The sequence below is a fragment of the Phyllopteryx taeniolatus genome, chromosome 22 (genome assembly GCF_024500385.1).
Source record: "Phyllopteryx taeniolatus isolate TA_2022b chromosome 22, UOR_Ptae_1.2, whole genome shotgun sequence".
Classification (NCBI taxonomy): Eukaryota; Metazoa; Chordata; class Actinopteri; order Syngnathiformes; family Syngnathidae; genus Phyllopteryx; species Phyllopteryx taeniolatus.
This window is the reverse complement of record NC_084523.1, coordinates 7,940,541-7,955,899: the sequence shown is the minus strand read 5'-3', so window position 1 is coordinate 7,955,899 and position 15,359 is coordinate 7,940,541. Positions and strand designations below refer to the sequence as shown.

The window sequence follows — 15,359 nt, the reverse complement described above, 5'->3', positions numbered from 1 at the left end:
TGCTGGTGTGTGTTTTGACTGCAGGCTAGCGAAACAGCACGCCGGCTTATTTATTCATAAATTGACACAGCGAGCCAAGAGCGCACCCTATTTCCGTAATGCGAGCATATGGAATCATGACATGCAGGCATGCCAGGCTTTGAAATCGAGCAAAATGCAACGCGGTTTTTGCATTGCATTGTGGGACGCGGTGGCCGTTTTAGGCCAAAAACAAAGAAACCGCCTTTTCATCTCTCCTTGACTGATGACGTTTTCCACAAAAGGTTAAGGAGGGATGGTATAAAGTTTAGATGCTTTGCCTTTTGGAAGAGGCCCAGAATCGAGTCTGAACGGGAATCGGCAGGATTACGGAGGATCCAAGATGTACGAGGTCGCGTCAACGTAAAACGGTTAGCAACTTGTCCCGCCAAATTCGAATTGAGTCGTACAATCATATGTTGTCAGTCGAATCCGAATGTGTCAGGCGGGTGTCAAGTCCACGTTCATTCAACCTCCTCATGCGACACAGTTTTAAATCCCCCACAGGTGCCGCAACTCTTTTATAGATTATACAACTATGAAAGCGCAGAATGTATGAATTATTCAGACTTTTATGCGATGCTTCCAGGCTGAGGAGGTCTTTTATATCGCCGTTGTATTTTTTCCTTGCGCAGCACATCGAGCCCCGCGCTGTGTATACGATAGCCCATATACTCTATTAGTCTTAATCTACATTGTTAGCGCAGGCCTCATTATATCTCTCACTCAGGAAATAGACGTCGACACGGATGCTAATGGTTTTCTGTACAACACGCTTGTTGTTTTTGCTGCTGACAGGTGTAGATGTGAGTCATTATCACAGCTAATCACCTCGCAAAAACAATCAGTCATCAGTATCCGCCAATACCCGAGTGCCGGCGACGTGTGAAAAGGTTTTAATGGACGCGGAATTACAGGCTGCTCGCGAACACGACGTCTGCGCTTTTAGTCTGAAGGCTCGGCGGCCGCGGCGGGTCGCAATTTTGTGGTTGGCAAGGAAACGTGAAGTCTTTGGACAAAAAGGGTGGGACAAAGTGTCCGTGGTACAATGTCGCCGCTTACTCCAACATCGGAAGTCCCTCGATCGTATCGTTGATCTGAGGAGTCCCGGGGAAGTGGACATGTAAATACTTTGACTGACTTTGATCTTTGTTTTCCCATTCAGGTCGTCTGCATTTCAAACGAGTGACCGTGAAAGCGGCGCGGATGCGCGATGCGCATTCGTCGTAAAAAGCGGCTCTTCATCATCAGCGTGGAGATGAGAGGTAAATGTATTCGACCTGATCTGTATTCATGTCTTGCTTTGCATATTCCCCAATGGTCCCCCTCCTCCTCCTGTTCCTCCCCCTCACGCTGTTTGCTTCACCGCATCGGAGCGACGGCAAATTGAACTTTTCGTCGTTGGAAAGTGATAAAGTTTCATCTCCAGGCAGCCCGGGCAGGCCTGTCTTGGAGGACAACACTGATGGTTACAGTGGAATAAAATAAGCCTTAATTAGTTCCTCAATGGGAAATTCCAGTGACACATGCAGTGCGAGTGGACAACAGCAACAATAGCCAGCAGCATGTAGCAAAAAGCACTAAAGCATCAATTGTATGTGTACAATGAAAGAAAGACTGCGTGGTCAGGAGTTTGCGAATGGACGCATGTGGCGACTGGACATGAATTCAAAACAGCGGCGAGAATAGTCAGCAACGTTGTATGGAGCAAAGCCAACAAGAAAAAAAGAACCCTGCAGGGCAAGCAGTTGAGATTGAAATAAACTGTCAGGAGTCTATAATGTATCAAGTTTGAGGGAGTCAACTCGTTAACCAAAAAAAAAAAGAAAGAGTCCTTTCAACAAAGTGAAAATCTTTCAAAAAAATCACGTGGGCCTTTGCTGCAGACTTGCAAAATGAAACCCCACGACCCGTGTCAAAAAGGAATAAAACATCGTCGGTGTGAAAGCGCATCAGAAAAGAAGTTGGACTCGCTTTTGCGTGTCTTTTCTTGTTCTCCCGGCCGTGAAATATTTCGACTTTCTAAAGCCGCCCAGAGGTTCAATTATGAAGTCAGGAAGAAGCGCTTTGACAAATTTGTCCTTGAAAGTATTTATCCGCTCTGCGGTTTCCTTTTTTTTCTGCGACGCGAGGCACGATTGAGCCGAGCCCACAATGTGCCATTGATTGTCTGCCCTGATCCTCTTTTTCATGCCTGATGAGAAAGTATGGCTCTTTAAGTGAAAATCTCAATCTCAAGACTAGTTTGTTTTACACAGTCCTCACCGTAAATCAATAGACTTTGAGCCAAAATGTCAACATTGGTTAGCAGGATAGCGGCGCGCATCGATTCCTTACGTAAGGCACGCGGTGACATTAGGCTTCTTTATCTTTGGATGCAGAAGTCTCGGGGAAAAGGGCATTCCGATTCTTTTACCTTTACGAGACAACTTTGGGGAGTACTCTGCCTTCCTTTCTAACTTCTCGACCTTATCATGTGTCCTCCGACTGTGGATTTATCGATCGCTCCGCCAGATCAGAGCGGCAGGCTCGCTTGGATCGGCCATTAAGGAGCTAATCTTTTCACGTGTTCCGCCACGTGCATTGGGACACGATTATCCCTGTAAGCGACTCGAGCTCGGACACTTCCACTTTTGTCTTTGGAGATTTTCAGCGCATGAACCAACCAAAACTACAAAAACTTGACTAGCCAAATGTGTATGTATACTAAAGCAATAAACCCGATTCATAGTTACAGCTGGGACCATGTCGGGACAATTGGTACACTAATGGAAACGTTATAGTATAGCTAAATTCATTGGTCTCCTGTGCCATCAATAATGAATCGCTAATTCGATTATTCAAGAGCGACTCCAGTTGGTCCGATCCCACAATAGCGAAAGGTGCAGCTGTGAAACTGACTTGAACCTGAAATGATGTACATTGCTCTGAACCTTTTGAATGTAGGAAGGTATCCAAATCTGTATATTTTTCCAAAACTGCACCAGCTCGTCAATGTTTGTGGCATTATTGTCCTATGAATGAGATTTAATTGATTTCATTTCTGAACCAAACATCTTCTTCAGGATTCAGCAACAATGCAAGAGCAGGTAAATGTTCACTCCGTCATAATAATAGGGCTTTTTCTTGTTCCACCTTCATGCTATGGATGAACCTTTATGCCCGGTTAGTGTTCCTTCACCAAGGTGAGATGGACAGAAGTATCAATTAGCCTGCGACAGCTTTCGTCAGCGGGGTGGTGATGTTTTATGTGAGGAGAAGAGTACGCACCGCTGCTTATCGACGAGCTGCGGCTAATTGACAGCATCTCAAGTGCCAACTCGAGTAGCTTCCATGCTTCTTCTTCCACTTTCTGCGTCTTTTTAGTGCGAAGCTATTCGACCCCCCCCCCCCACACACATTCGTCCAAGCGGTTTGAGAGAGCTGTGATTAATTACACCTTGCCGTCGACACGGGGGGGGGGGGGGGGGGGGGGGATGTTCCTTAGCGGACCTCGTAATTTGGATAAAATGCCTGCTGCTAGACAGCTTGGAACAGGTGGTGGAGTGGTTGCCTTGTAAGGTAGAAGGTCTTCATCAGACTGTTGGATGTTACGTTGGTATGTGTGGACATTATGCTCAGTTTCTCATAGTCAGGGTTTGGCACTATGTGTATAAAAAATACAAATGTATCCAATTACAGCAAGACATGACCGATGGTATCATAATTTGTATAGTAAAACAATTGTGCTACGACATAATGTAGTGTAAGATTGCATTTTATATTGTGATGTTGAAGATGTGAAGTTTGACATGATCAAAAGTAAGATTTAATGATTAAAAAAAGGATAAAAAAAAGAAAGTTAAGATTTAATGATAAAAATGACATGGTATGACTTTTAATGACGTGATGAAGAACATGTATAGTAATGGATTTTTAAAAAGTCAATAGTAAGGCGTTTAAAAACAAAGCCCATCCATAATAAGGCGTTGAAAGAAACAGACCATCTTTAGTTAGGCGTTTAAAAACAAAGACTATATATCGTAAGGCGTTTAAAAAAGAACATGTGTAGTAAGGCATTTTGAGAAAAAATGACAGGGAGAAGGGGTGTAAAAATATTTAATTTCCCATACTGGTTTAGTAATCTGGCCTTGGTCTTCTCCGCTGGAGCGTCTCCATTTCGGGCGGTGGTCAAATTTTGTCGTCACGCAGTAAAATCTCTCAAACATGAAATTACCAAAGTGCACTGGAATGAGTTTGTCGGGGGCGAAGGGGTCAGAGGAGAGGGAGGCACGCCGGCGTTCACGTGACTCCAGTCTCATTATCCCGGGATGTTTCCCCCCCCCCCCCCCCCCCCCCCCGTTTTCCATCCAGTGACATTAACGAGTCCCCAAAGTCAAAGTGGGAAATTCAATTAAAGTCAATTTAATTGAGCAATTAAGTAAGATGACAGCAGGGCCGGCTGTAATTGGATGATTGCAGATGAGATCACGTATATATATTTATTTATTTATTTTTCCAAGATTATATACATTGCTTCCGGTCACATGTTTCTTCATCATAATTTTATAGTCCTATATAAAATGACACATACTAGAGACCAAACTAACCCGTTTATTGTGAAATAATGCAAAAGATTTCATGACATGTATAGTAAGACCTCATGTTTTATATAACATGAATAATGTAGCATAGCTTTACTAACGTAAGACATGTTTATGACATAATGTATAATCAGACTTTCATATAGTGGTACAGTTGACAGTGACAATAGTATATTATACGAACACATTTATTGTGGATTGTGCAGATTTGAGTGTCCCGTGCCGGCTCCTGGGCCCAACCGGCGGGCAGATGTGATCTGGGCGGACAGCGCTGGGAGCTAGCCTGCGTTTTCTAGTTAAAAGGGCAGCGTGTGCATTACGCTGGCGCACCGCACTATCAGGGGCTGTAATCTCTTGCGCAGCGCTGTCATCACGGCCGGGTCGCAGTCCGCTCCGGAGAAGGAGAGCCGAGCTGACGGGTCCGACACCGTCGGGCTGAGGGCCAGACAAGCGCAAGGGCAAATGACATATTGCAGCACATGTTAGCGTTTTGACTCTGGCAGCCCAACTTTCTGTAATGTGTGCCTTGTCATTTTGTTTGGATGATGTCATCATGCCACATTTAACATTATGACATCATGTGCACCATGTCAAACTATATGTCCATAACGTACATGTACTTTATGACGTTATGTATGTTTGTTTATTATGATGTCAATATATCTTATATGTTACAATATTAATTGCAGGTGGAATCACCTACCTGAGCCCAACAAGTTCCTGGCCTCGGTGCTGCGAATCAACGTGAGCTCCACCAGTGGGGGCCACCCAAAGCTCTGTGGCCACCTGTGCCCCATATCATTGTACACCACTCCTCAATAAAACCTGTGAACATGTTGAATTCTCATTGTTATTCTTGTCATGACAGATGAACTTCCATTTGCACTTTACAAAATACTGCATTCATATGATATAAACTATACTACACACAGCAAGGTGGAAGTTAATTCAAATGAGTAGTCATTAGAAATGGTGGAAATAAACCAAAACAAACAGCAGATGTTCAAGTGGATAGAGCAGTCACTCCTGATTTCAGCTGGGTGGTAGGGGGCACCTACCAGTCTTGCCACGGGTGGCCACTTCATTAGGGACATTGAAGGGGAGGTTATATGGCCACCTGATCAGGGATATCGACATGGAGGATAGGTGGCCACCTTGTGAGGGACATTGACCTGGCGGTTCGATGGCCGCTTCATTAGGAACATTGAAGGGGTGTTTAATGCCCACCTGATCAGGGATATCAACATGGAGGATAGGTGGCCACCTTGTGAGGGACATTGACCTGGCGGTTGGATGGCCACTTCATAAGGAACATTGAAGGGGAGTTTAATGGCCACCTGATCAGGGATATCAACATGGAGGATAGGTGGCCACCTTGTGAGGGACATTGACGTGGCAGTTGGATGGCCACTTCATTAGGGACATTGAAGGGGAGTTTAATGGCCACCTGATCAGGGATATCAACATGGAGGATAGGTGGCCACCTTGTGAGGTACATTGATGAGGCAGTTCAATGGCCACTTCATTAGGGACATTGAAGGGGAGTTTAATGGCCACCTGATCAGGGATATCAACATGGAGGATAGGTGGCCACCTTGTGAGGTACATTGACGAGGCAGTTCAATGGCCACTTCATTAGGGACATTGAAGAGGAGTTTAATGGCCACTTCATTAGGGACACCATAATACCAACCAATTCCTCCGTCGGTGATAACTCAGATCAGATGGCCGAATGGTCTAAGACTTTGCCTACGGTTCAGGTGAACTCGGGTTCGATCCCCATTTATGCCTCCAAATACATAGAGCGATAAAGATGGAAAAACCCTTTCACAAAGTTTGTGTTTCACGGGGTTCGAACCAGAGACCACCTGAACTGTAGGCAACGTCGTAGCCCATGCGACGACGTCCAAGCTGTCAAGTTTGATATTTTGTTTGTATTCATTCATCACGCTTGTATGTATGTATGTACCGGATAAGTACCACCCTAACCGTGCGCGGTCACCCAAATGTGTGGCCGAATGGTCTACGACTTTACCTACGGTACAGGTGGCCCTGGTTCGATCCTGGTCCCCGACCATCTGGCCGTATAATGATGGAGGAAAGCCAAACAAAGCTTTGGGTGGGAATTGAACCCTGCACCGTCTGTACCCAAGTCTTTGTCGTAAACCATTCGACTACACTTGACCTAGCGACGAAGGTATTCAGGTCGTATTTATTGGTTCGGAACACGGCGGTATGGACCCGATAAATACGACCAAAAATTTGCAAGTTTGCTTATATTGCGTGGCTTATGCTTTAAAAGTTTGCCTTCGGTACAGGTGACCCTGGTTCGATCCTCGTCCCCGACCATCTGGCCGTATAATGATGGAGGAAAGCCAAACAAAGCTTTGGGTGGGAATTGAACCCTGCACCGTCTGTACCCAAGTCTTTGTCGTAAACCATTCGACTACACTTGACCTAGCGACGAAGGTATTCAGGTCGTATTTATTGGTTCGGAACACGGCGGTATGGACCCGATAAATACGACCAAAAATTTGCAAGTTTGCTTATATTGCGTGGCTTATGCTTTAAAAGTTTGCCTTCGGTACAGGTGACCCTGGTTCGATCCTCGTCCCCGACCATCTGGCCGTATAATGATGGAGGAAAGCCAAACAAAGCTTTGGGTGGGAATTGAACCCTGCACCGTCTGTACCCAAGTCTTTGTCGTAAACCATTCGACTACACTTGACCTAGCGACGAAGGTATTCAGGTCGTATTTATTGGTTCGGAACACGGCGGTATGGACCCGATAAATACGACCAAAAATTTGCAAGTTTGCTTATATTGCGTGGCTTATGCTTTAAAAGTTTGCCTTCGGTACAGGTGACCCTGGTTCGATCCTCGTCCCCGACCATCTGGCCGTATAATGATGGAGGAAAGTCAAACAAAGCTTTGGGTGGGAATTGAACCCTGCACCGTCTGTACCCAAGTCTTTGTCGTAAACCATTCGACTACACTTGACCTAGCGACGAAGGTATTCAGGTCGTATTTATTGGTTCGGAACACGGCGGTATGGACCCGATAAATACGACCAAAAATTTGCAAGTTTGCTTATATTGCGTGGCTTATGCTTTAAAAGTTTGCCTTCGGTACAGGTGACCCTGGTTCGATTCCCACGTCAGGCTCCACTTCGCTATATAAAGCGAAGTCTCCAAGAAGTGCAAATGGAGGACAAAGTAGGGATCGAACCAACGACTACAGTAACCAAAGTCAAAGTCTTAAACCACTGGACCAGCTTCGGTTTAGCAACTCGGATGTTTGAGTAGTAGTGTTCGTGAAAACTGATCGCTTTTTGCGGCTCCAACACGTCACTGATATGACAAATATGATTAAGAGAACCGGAAATAACAACTGCTGACGGTCGAGTGGCTTCAGACAATGATTGGTACTCCAGAAACTAGGGTTCGATTCCCGGTGGTACCTACACTTTAGAGCTCTTTCACCAATCTTTCTGGTTTTTCACTTTCAAAACACAATATTCTAACTTTTTTTTGCAGTTCTTTGTTAAATAAAGTTTTGTAAAAAAAACAGGTGCACCTGAAAACTATTTAAGTGGCGATTAATTGACTCGACGACCTTTTCGCCATCAAGCCGCGAGCATCACGACGTCTGTGATGAGGTGAGTCTTCTGAGTCTTCTCCTCCTTTCAACTTAGTTTGCTAACTTTTAACACTTTTAATTCACGCTTTCGTCGTGCTAACACCTTGCACGCATGCTACCCAAAAAAAAACCCACAACGCTTCGTCTCTATCGGCGTCAATAAACGTCAACATTTATTTGATGCATATGGCGATTAAATATAAACGCTAATTCCGCCAATGATAAATTACGTGACTCGCGATCTTAAATGACACAAATCTATCGAGTGAGTGTTGTATGCGCTAATAAATAATAGCGCTTTATCATTTAAATTTTTGCTCAAGATCGTTTCAGCATTTTGGGGGTGAAAAAAAGCGCCGCTCCAGTAGGTAAGTGCCAACTTTCACATCAATTACAGAATCAAGTATGTCTGTGTACGTGTTCATTGTTTTCTGAAATGTATATTAATTCAAATCTGTGTGTGTGACTAATTGTCTCATTTCTGTCCACAGGCTAACATCTTCATGGTCATCTTGACACTAAAATGGTGCTTAGCAACAAAATGACAGCCTGTTTTTTTGTACAGTAATAAAATATCTGCGTGACTAATTGTCTATTTTCTGTCCACAGATGCACGTCTTCAAATCGCCCCAAAAATGGTGCTTAACGACAAAATGACACCCCCCACCCTTAAATGTATATTAATAATTCAAATCTATGCGTGCGACTAATTGTCTCATTTCTGTCCACAGGCTGACATCTTGATGGTCATCTTGACACTAAAATGGTGCTTGGCAACAAAATGACAGCCTGTTTTTTTTGTTTTGTTTTTTGTACAGCAATAAAATATCTGCGTGACTAATTGTCTATTTTCTGTCCACAGACTCACATCTTCAAATCGCCCCAAAAATGGTGCTTAAGGACAAAATGACCCCCCCCCCCCCCCTTAAATGTATATTAATAATTCAAATGTATGTGTGTGACTAATTGTCTCATTTCTGTCCACAGGCTAACATCTTCATGGTCATCTTGACACTAAAATGGTGCTTAGCAACAAAATGACAGCCTGTTTTTTTGTACAGTAATAAAATATCTGCGTGACTAATTGTCTATTTTCTGTCCACAGATGCACGTCTTCAAATCGCCCCAAAAATGGTGCTTAACGACAAAATGACACCCCCCACCCTTAAATGTATATTAATAATTCAAATCTATGCGTGCGACTAATTGTCTCATTTCTGTCCACAGGCTGACATCTTGATGGTCATCTTGACACTAAAATGGTGCTTGGCAACAAAATGACAGCCTGTTTTTTTTGTTTTGTTTTTTGTACAGCAATAAAATATCTGCGTGACTAATTGTCTATTTTCTGTCCACAGACTCACATCTTCAAATCGCCCCAAAAATGGTGCTTAAGGACAAAATGACCCCCCCCCCCCCCCCTTAAATGTATATTAATAATTCAAATGTATGTGTGCGACTAATTGTCTCATTTCTGTCCACAGGCTGACATCTTGATGGTCATCTTGACACTAAAATGGTGCTTGGCAACAAAATGACCCCCCCCCCTTAAATGTATATTAATAATTCAAATCTATGCGTGCGACTAATTGTCTCATTTCTGTCCACAGGCTGACATCTTCATGGTCATCTTGACACTAAAATGGTGCTTAGCAACAAAATGACAGCCTGTTTTGTTTTTTGTACAGCAATAAAATATCTGCGTGACTAATTGTCTATTTTCTGTCCACAGACTCACATCTTCAAATCGCCCCAAAAATGGTGCTTAAGGACAAAATGACCCCCCCCCCACCCTTAAATGTATATTAATAAATCTAATCTATGCGTGCGACTAATTGTCTCATTTCTGTCCACAGGCTGACATCTTGATGGTCATCTTGACACTAAAGTGGTGCTTAGCAACAAAATGACAGCCTGTTTTTTTTGTTTTGTTTTTTGTACAGCAATAAAATATCTGCGTGACTAATTGTCTATTTTCTGTCCACAGACGCACGTCTTCAAATCGCCCTAAAAATGGTGCTTAATGACAGCCCCCCCCCCTTAAATGTATATTAATTCAAATCTATGCGTGTGACTAATTGTCTCATTTCTGTCCCCAGGCTCGCATCTCAAACAATGGTCCAATGACCCTAAAATGGCTGCTTCAATGTGAAATGGCTGACTTCCTGCCTTCTGTTAGACATGTCTACCAAATATACCAAAAAGGTTCCACGTTCCAAAAACTCAAATGCAAACTGTTACTGTGTCTTTCAGCCCACCGTGCTGCAGGTCTTCAAGACGTCCAGCTCGGTCTCGCTCTCTCCTCCCGGGTGAGACTCACTCGCACTCATACGCAGAAATACAAATCATGTTTTATTACATTGTGTTTTAGTACAATGTTGCGAAAGGCAGCAGCGGGGCTCCAGTGACGACATCGTGGTTCAGGTGGTAACGTGCGCTCAATGGCAAATACAAACACGTGAATTTCCAATGGTGAGGTACCAAAAGATGGTCAAAGATTGTGCGCTTACTTGGTCTTCACATAGTTGTGCACATCGTAGGTGACGTCACTTCCTGCTGCTGTGATGAGACTGAAGGAGCCTCTTGACTTGATCCAGAGATGCCTGAGGAACAAGATGGCGGTATATGAAACAAAATGGCTGACGTGCTCAATTTACCAATAGTTTAACATCTCTCTTCTGCAGTTCTCTGCACTGAGATGCGCTGGTGTCGGGACCCGCCGGGTAATTCACCTGTGTGCTCGCATTGGTTGTCTTCAACGTCCACCAGGTGGCGCTGAGACCTCCTCGGGCTGTGACGGGGTCCGATGTGGAGAACGCCAACTCGTGAAGACCTCCATCGTCAAAGTCCGACTTGATGAATCAAAGTGTCGTGGCGGAAACGTGGCGTCGTCATCGACTTTGTGCCGAGAGAGGACGTAAGCTACAAATGAGCTCCTCAATTCAAGTTTGAAGAATGCTCACCTGCTTTTTCATTCCAGTACTAGCACAGCATCCTGGAGGAGAAGCACCCCGACCGTCAGCATCCTGCACCTGCCGGACAAGTTCTAGATGAACACACACATTTTCAATGTTGACACTTGTTAATAATCAGCTTGACTGCTCTCTCATTTTTTTCTTTGTCCAGGCTTTTGCCTCGCTGCTCCAGTCCACTCGTGCCCTCAAATTATCTCAGACTTCGCATGGCCTCTTTCGCGGGTGGGTTTCATCTCAAACAGAATTTGCTACCAAAAAACATCTTCAGTTAATGTTTGACTCACAGATATTGTTGCCTCTTCCTCAGGTGGTGAACCACATCCAGAAGGTGCTGAAGCCACATTTCGGGGCAGTTTGACATCTGCACTGGGTCCATCCACACTTTAGACAGTATGCACTATGCAATTGTGACTTTATCTTATTTGATCAAATGTGTTCTTCTTTTGAAGGTACTGAAGAACATGCAGCAGTGTGAACGTGCAACATCCCAGAAAAAACAACGCCTTGTCCTCTTCATTGCTGGTCTGTTTCATATCAAACATAATTTGTTACCAAAAAAAAATCTTCGTTTGTTTGACTCACAGATGTCTTTTTGTGTTTCAGGGAGGTGACGACAGGCTGGTCCACGCTGGCATTGAAGGTCCATTCCACAACACTGAGCTGGTTGTTGATGTCTTCCTGGCTTTTTTTTTTTTTGGGGGGGGGGGGGTCTAAATGTAATGTCTGCTAATTAATGTAATCTTTAAGACCAATAAATGGTAATTACAAAAAATTGTTTTGCTCAAAACTGTTCTTGATCAAGCTCTTTTCTTACGCTGCATGCTGTTGCCTCATCCTCAGGTGGACAACCACATCCAGAAGGTGCTGAAGCCAAACTTCGGAGCAGCCTGGGAAGAAGTGGGAGAGCAGTTTGACCACATTTGCACTGGGTCCATACACACTTTAAACAGTTGCTACAAAAAAATGTTGGTTCATGTTAGACTCACAGATGTCTTCTTTTCCAGAGAGATCGCAACGCAATAAAGGTTCACAGCCAAGAGGAGATGGTTGTCAGTGTAATCCTGGCTTTTTTTCATTTTTTGGGGGGGGTCCAAATGTAATCTAGAAGACAAAAATGGTAATTAAAACCAAACTTTAGGGTAGTTCAAAACTATTCTTGATTACACACTCTTTGCTTACACTGCATGTTGTTTCCTTTCTTCCTCAGGTGGAGAACCACATCCAGAAGGTGCTGAAGCCAAACTTCAGAGCAGCCTGGGAAGAAGTGGGAGAGCAGTTTAACATCTGCACTGGGTCCATCCACACTTTCGACTGTATGCACTATGCAATTGTGACTTTTTATTTGATCAAATGTGTTCTTCTTTTGAAGGTACTGAACAAGTCAGCTTCCTGCGCATGCAGCAGTGTGAACGCGCAAAGTCCCAGACAAACAACGCCTCATGTCCTCTTCATTGGTCCGTTTCATCTCAAACATAATTTGCTACCAAACAAACCTCTTCGGTTAATGTTTGACTCACAGATGTCGTTGACTCTTCCTCAGGTGGAGAACCACATCCAGAAAGGTGCTGAAGCCACATTTCGGGGCAGCCTGGGAAGTGGAGAGCAGTTTGACATCTGCACTGGGTCCATCCACACTTTAGACAGTATGCACTTTGCAAGTGTGACTTTTTCTTATTTGATCAAATGTGTTCTTCTTTTGAAGGTGCTGAAGAACATGCAGCAGTGTGAACGCACAAAGTCCCAGACAAACAACGCCTCACGTCCTCTTCATTGCTGGTCTGTTTCATCTCAAACATAATTTGCTACTAAAAAAACATCTTCGGTTAATGTTTGACTCACAGATGTTGTCGTCGTGTTGCCTCTTCCTCAGGTGGAAAACCAGAAGATGCTGAAGCCACATTTCGGGGCAGTTTGACATCTGCGTGTTCTTCTTTTGAAGGTACTGAAGAACATGGTCAGCTTCCTGCGCATGCAGCAGTGTGAACGTGCAAAGTCCCAGACAAACAACGCCTCATGTCCTCTTCATTGGTCCGTTTCATCTCAAACATAATTTGCTACCAAACAAACATCTTCGGTTAATGTTTGACTCACAGATGTCGTTGACTCTTCCTCAGGTGGAGAACCACATCCAGAAAGGTGCTGAAGCCACATTTCGGGGCAGCCTGGGAAGTGGAGAGCAGTTTGACATCTGCACTGGGTCCATCCACACTTTAGACAGTATGCACTTTGCAAGTGTGACTTTTTCTTATTTGATCAAATGTGTTCTTCTTTTGAAGGTGCTGAAGAACATGCAGCAGTGTGAACGCACAAAGTCCCAGACAAACAACGCCTCATGTCCTCTTCATTGCTGGTCTGTTTCATCTCAAACATAATTTGCTACCAAAAAACATGTTCGGTTAATTTTTGACTCACAGATATTGTTGCCTCTTCCTCAGGTGGTGAACCACATCCAGAAGGTGCTGAAGCCACATTGCGGGGCAGCCTGGGAAGTGGAGAGCAGTTTGACATCTGCACTGGGTCCATCCACACTTTAGACAGTATGCACTTTGCAATTGGGACTTTTTCTTATTTGATCAAATGTGTTCTTCTTTTGAAGGTGCTGAAGAACATGCAGCAGTGTGAACGCACAAAGTCCCAGACAAACAACGCCTCATGTCCTCTTCATTGGTCTGTTTCATCTCAAACATAATTTGCTACCAAAAAAACATCTTCGGTTAATGTTTGACTCACGGATGTCTTTTTTTGTGTTTCAGGGAGGTGACGACAGGCTGGTCCACGCTGGCGTTGAAGGTCCATTCCACAACACTGAGCTGGTTGTTGTCTTCCTGGCTTTTTTTTTTTTTGGGGGGGGGGGGTCTAAATGTAATGTCTGCTAATTAATGTAATCTTTAAGACCAATAAATGGTAATTACAAAAAATTTGTTTTGCTCAAAACTGTTCTTGATCAAGCTCTTTTCTTACGCTGCATGTTGTTGCCTCATCCTCAGGTGGACAACCACATCCAGAAGGTGCTGAAGCCAAACTTCGGAACAGCCTGGGAAGAAGTGGGAGAGCAGTTTGACCACATTTGCACTGGGTCCATACACACTTTAGGCAGTATGCACTTTGCAATTGTGACGATTTGATCAAATGTGTTTTTCGCAAGGTGGTGAAGAACATGGTCAGCTTCCTGTGTATGCAGCAGTGTTAACACGCCAACACCTCGCATGTCCTCTTGATCACTGGTGAGTTTCAGCTCAATTTTTCTTACCAAAATAAAAAAAAAAAAAAAAATGTTTGACTCACAGATGTCTTGTCTTCAGGTCTGCATCCTCTTCCCACTGGGTGATGACTTCCACTGGCTGCGTTTTGATCTGGCTGGCGTTAAGACTGAGCTGGACAGAGACGAGTTTCACCAGGAGACTTTCAAGAGTATGCTCCTTGAATGTTGTTGATGTCCACATCCTGTCCTAATGATTTACTCTTTGAATCAATGTGGGTTTTTTTGCTTTTCTTGAAGGTGCTGTCGACCATGGTCAGCTTCCTGGCATCGCAGCCGTGTGAGCACTTAGAGTCCCAGAAAACAAGTCTCACATCCTCCTCCTCACTGGTGAGTTTCATCTGTCAAAAACATTTGCTGCACAAGAAGTTGACTTGATTTTTGTCTTAGATCCCCACACACTGGTCCACACACTTCTGCCACCAGCCAACAACTTCACCATGCGGCGACGAGGAGACCATTGATGTCATCAAACTTGTGAGCGGTTTTTTTCCCCCCAGTTTACTTGTTGATGTAATGTCTGACTTAACATCTCTGCAAAACAAATAAAAACTGTTTAAAAAAAACATTGCCTTGAACTCTTCCTGTTTATTCTTCAAACACATCACACAAAAAAAATAAATATTTTCAAACATTTAAAAAAAACAAAAATAAAAAAAAAACAAAAATTCAAATTTTATTTTCCCCCAAAAAAATTTTTTAATTTTTTTTTTTTTTTTCCAAAATTTTTCCCCCAAAATTTTTTTTTCAAAATTTTTTCTGGATTTTTTTTTTTTTTTTTCAAAAAAAAATTTTTGGGGAAGGGGCGGGGCCTATGCTGTGATTGGTGGAGAGGGGATATGCAAATGAGTTAAAATAGAGCAACCTGATTGGCTGGTTAAGCCA

At 43.7% G+C, this 15,359-nt stretch overlaps 1 protein-coding gene and 3 long non-coding RNA genes across 12 annotated transcripts in view; 3 read left to right on the top strand and 1 right to left on the bottom strand.

Moving 5' to 3' along the window:
* Positions 1 to 5,442, top strand: part of impdh1b (IMP (inosine 5'-monophosphate) dehydrogenase 1b) — a 114,857-nt gene extending 109,415 nt beyond the window's left edge. For all 8 annotated transcript variants that reach the window (XM_061761960.1, XM_061761955.1, XM_061761954.1 and 5 more), the window contains 2 exons: positions 1,184 to 1,283; positions 5,291 to 5,442. The gene's annotated coding sequence lies outside the window, so the exon portion shown is untranslated. The remainder of the gene's footprint in view (positions 1 to 1,183; positions 1,284 to 5,290) is intronic.
* On the bottom strand, positions 4,598 to 12,991 carry LOC133471874 (uncharacterized). Its single transcript, XR_009786422.1, has 11 exons — positions 12,733 to 12,991; positions 12,395 to 12,469; positions 12,202 to 12,316; positions 12,030 to 12,102; positions 11,500 to 11,897; positions 11,204 to 11,272; positions 10,973 to 11,138; positions 10,751 to 10,843; positions 10,499 to 10,565; positions 5,305 to 5,426; positions 4,598 to 5,036 (listed from the first exon to the last, which is right to left on the bottom strand). It is a non-coding gene; the product is annotated as an uncharacterized LOC133471874 (long non-coding RNA).
* LOC133471878 (uncharacterized) lies at positions 8,032 to 10,557 on the top strand. 2 transcript variants are annotated; one of them, XR_009786427.1, is made up of 15 exons: positions 8,032 to 8,259; positions 8,564 to 8,608; positions 8,732 to 8,766; positions 8,850 to 8,878; positions 8,972 to 9,006; positions 9,103 to 9,131; positions 9,228 to 9,262; positions 9,346 to 9,374; positions 9,468 to 9,502; positions 9,599 to 9,627; positions 9,851 to 9,885; positions 9,973 to 10,001; positions 10,097 to 10,131; positions 10,228 to 10,256; positions 10,340 to 10,557. It is a non-coding gene; the product is annotated as an uncharacterized LOC133471878 (long non-coding RNA). The 2 variants fall into 2 exon arrangements; XR_009786426.1 differs by having other exon boundaries at positions 10,097 to 10,256.
* Positions 11,026 to 11,922, top strand: LOC133471879 (uncharacterized). Its single transcript, XR_009786428.1, has 5 exons — positions 11,026 to 11,157; positions 11,221 to 11,437; positions 11,523 to 11,585; positions 11,665 to 11,737; positions 11,819 to 11,922. It is a non-coding gene; the product is annotated as an uncharacterized LOC133471879 (long non-coding RNA).
* Positions 12,992 to 15,359: the final 2,368 nt, after the last annotated feature.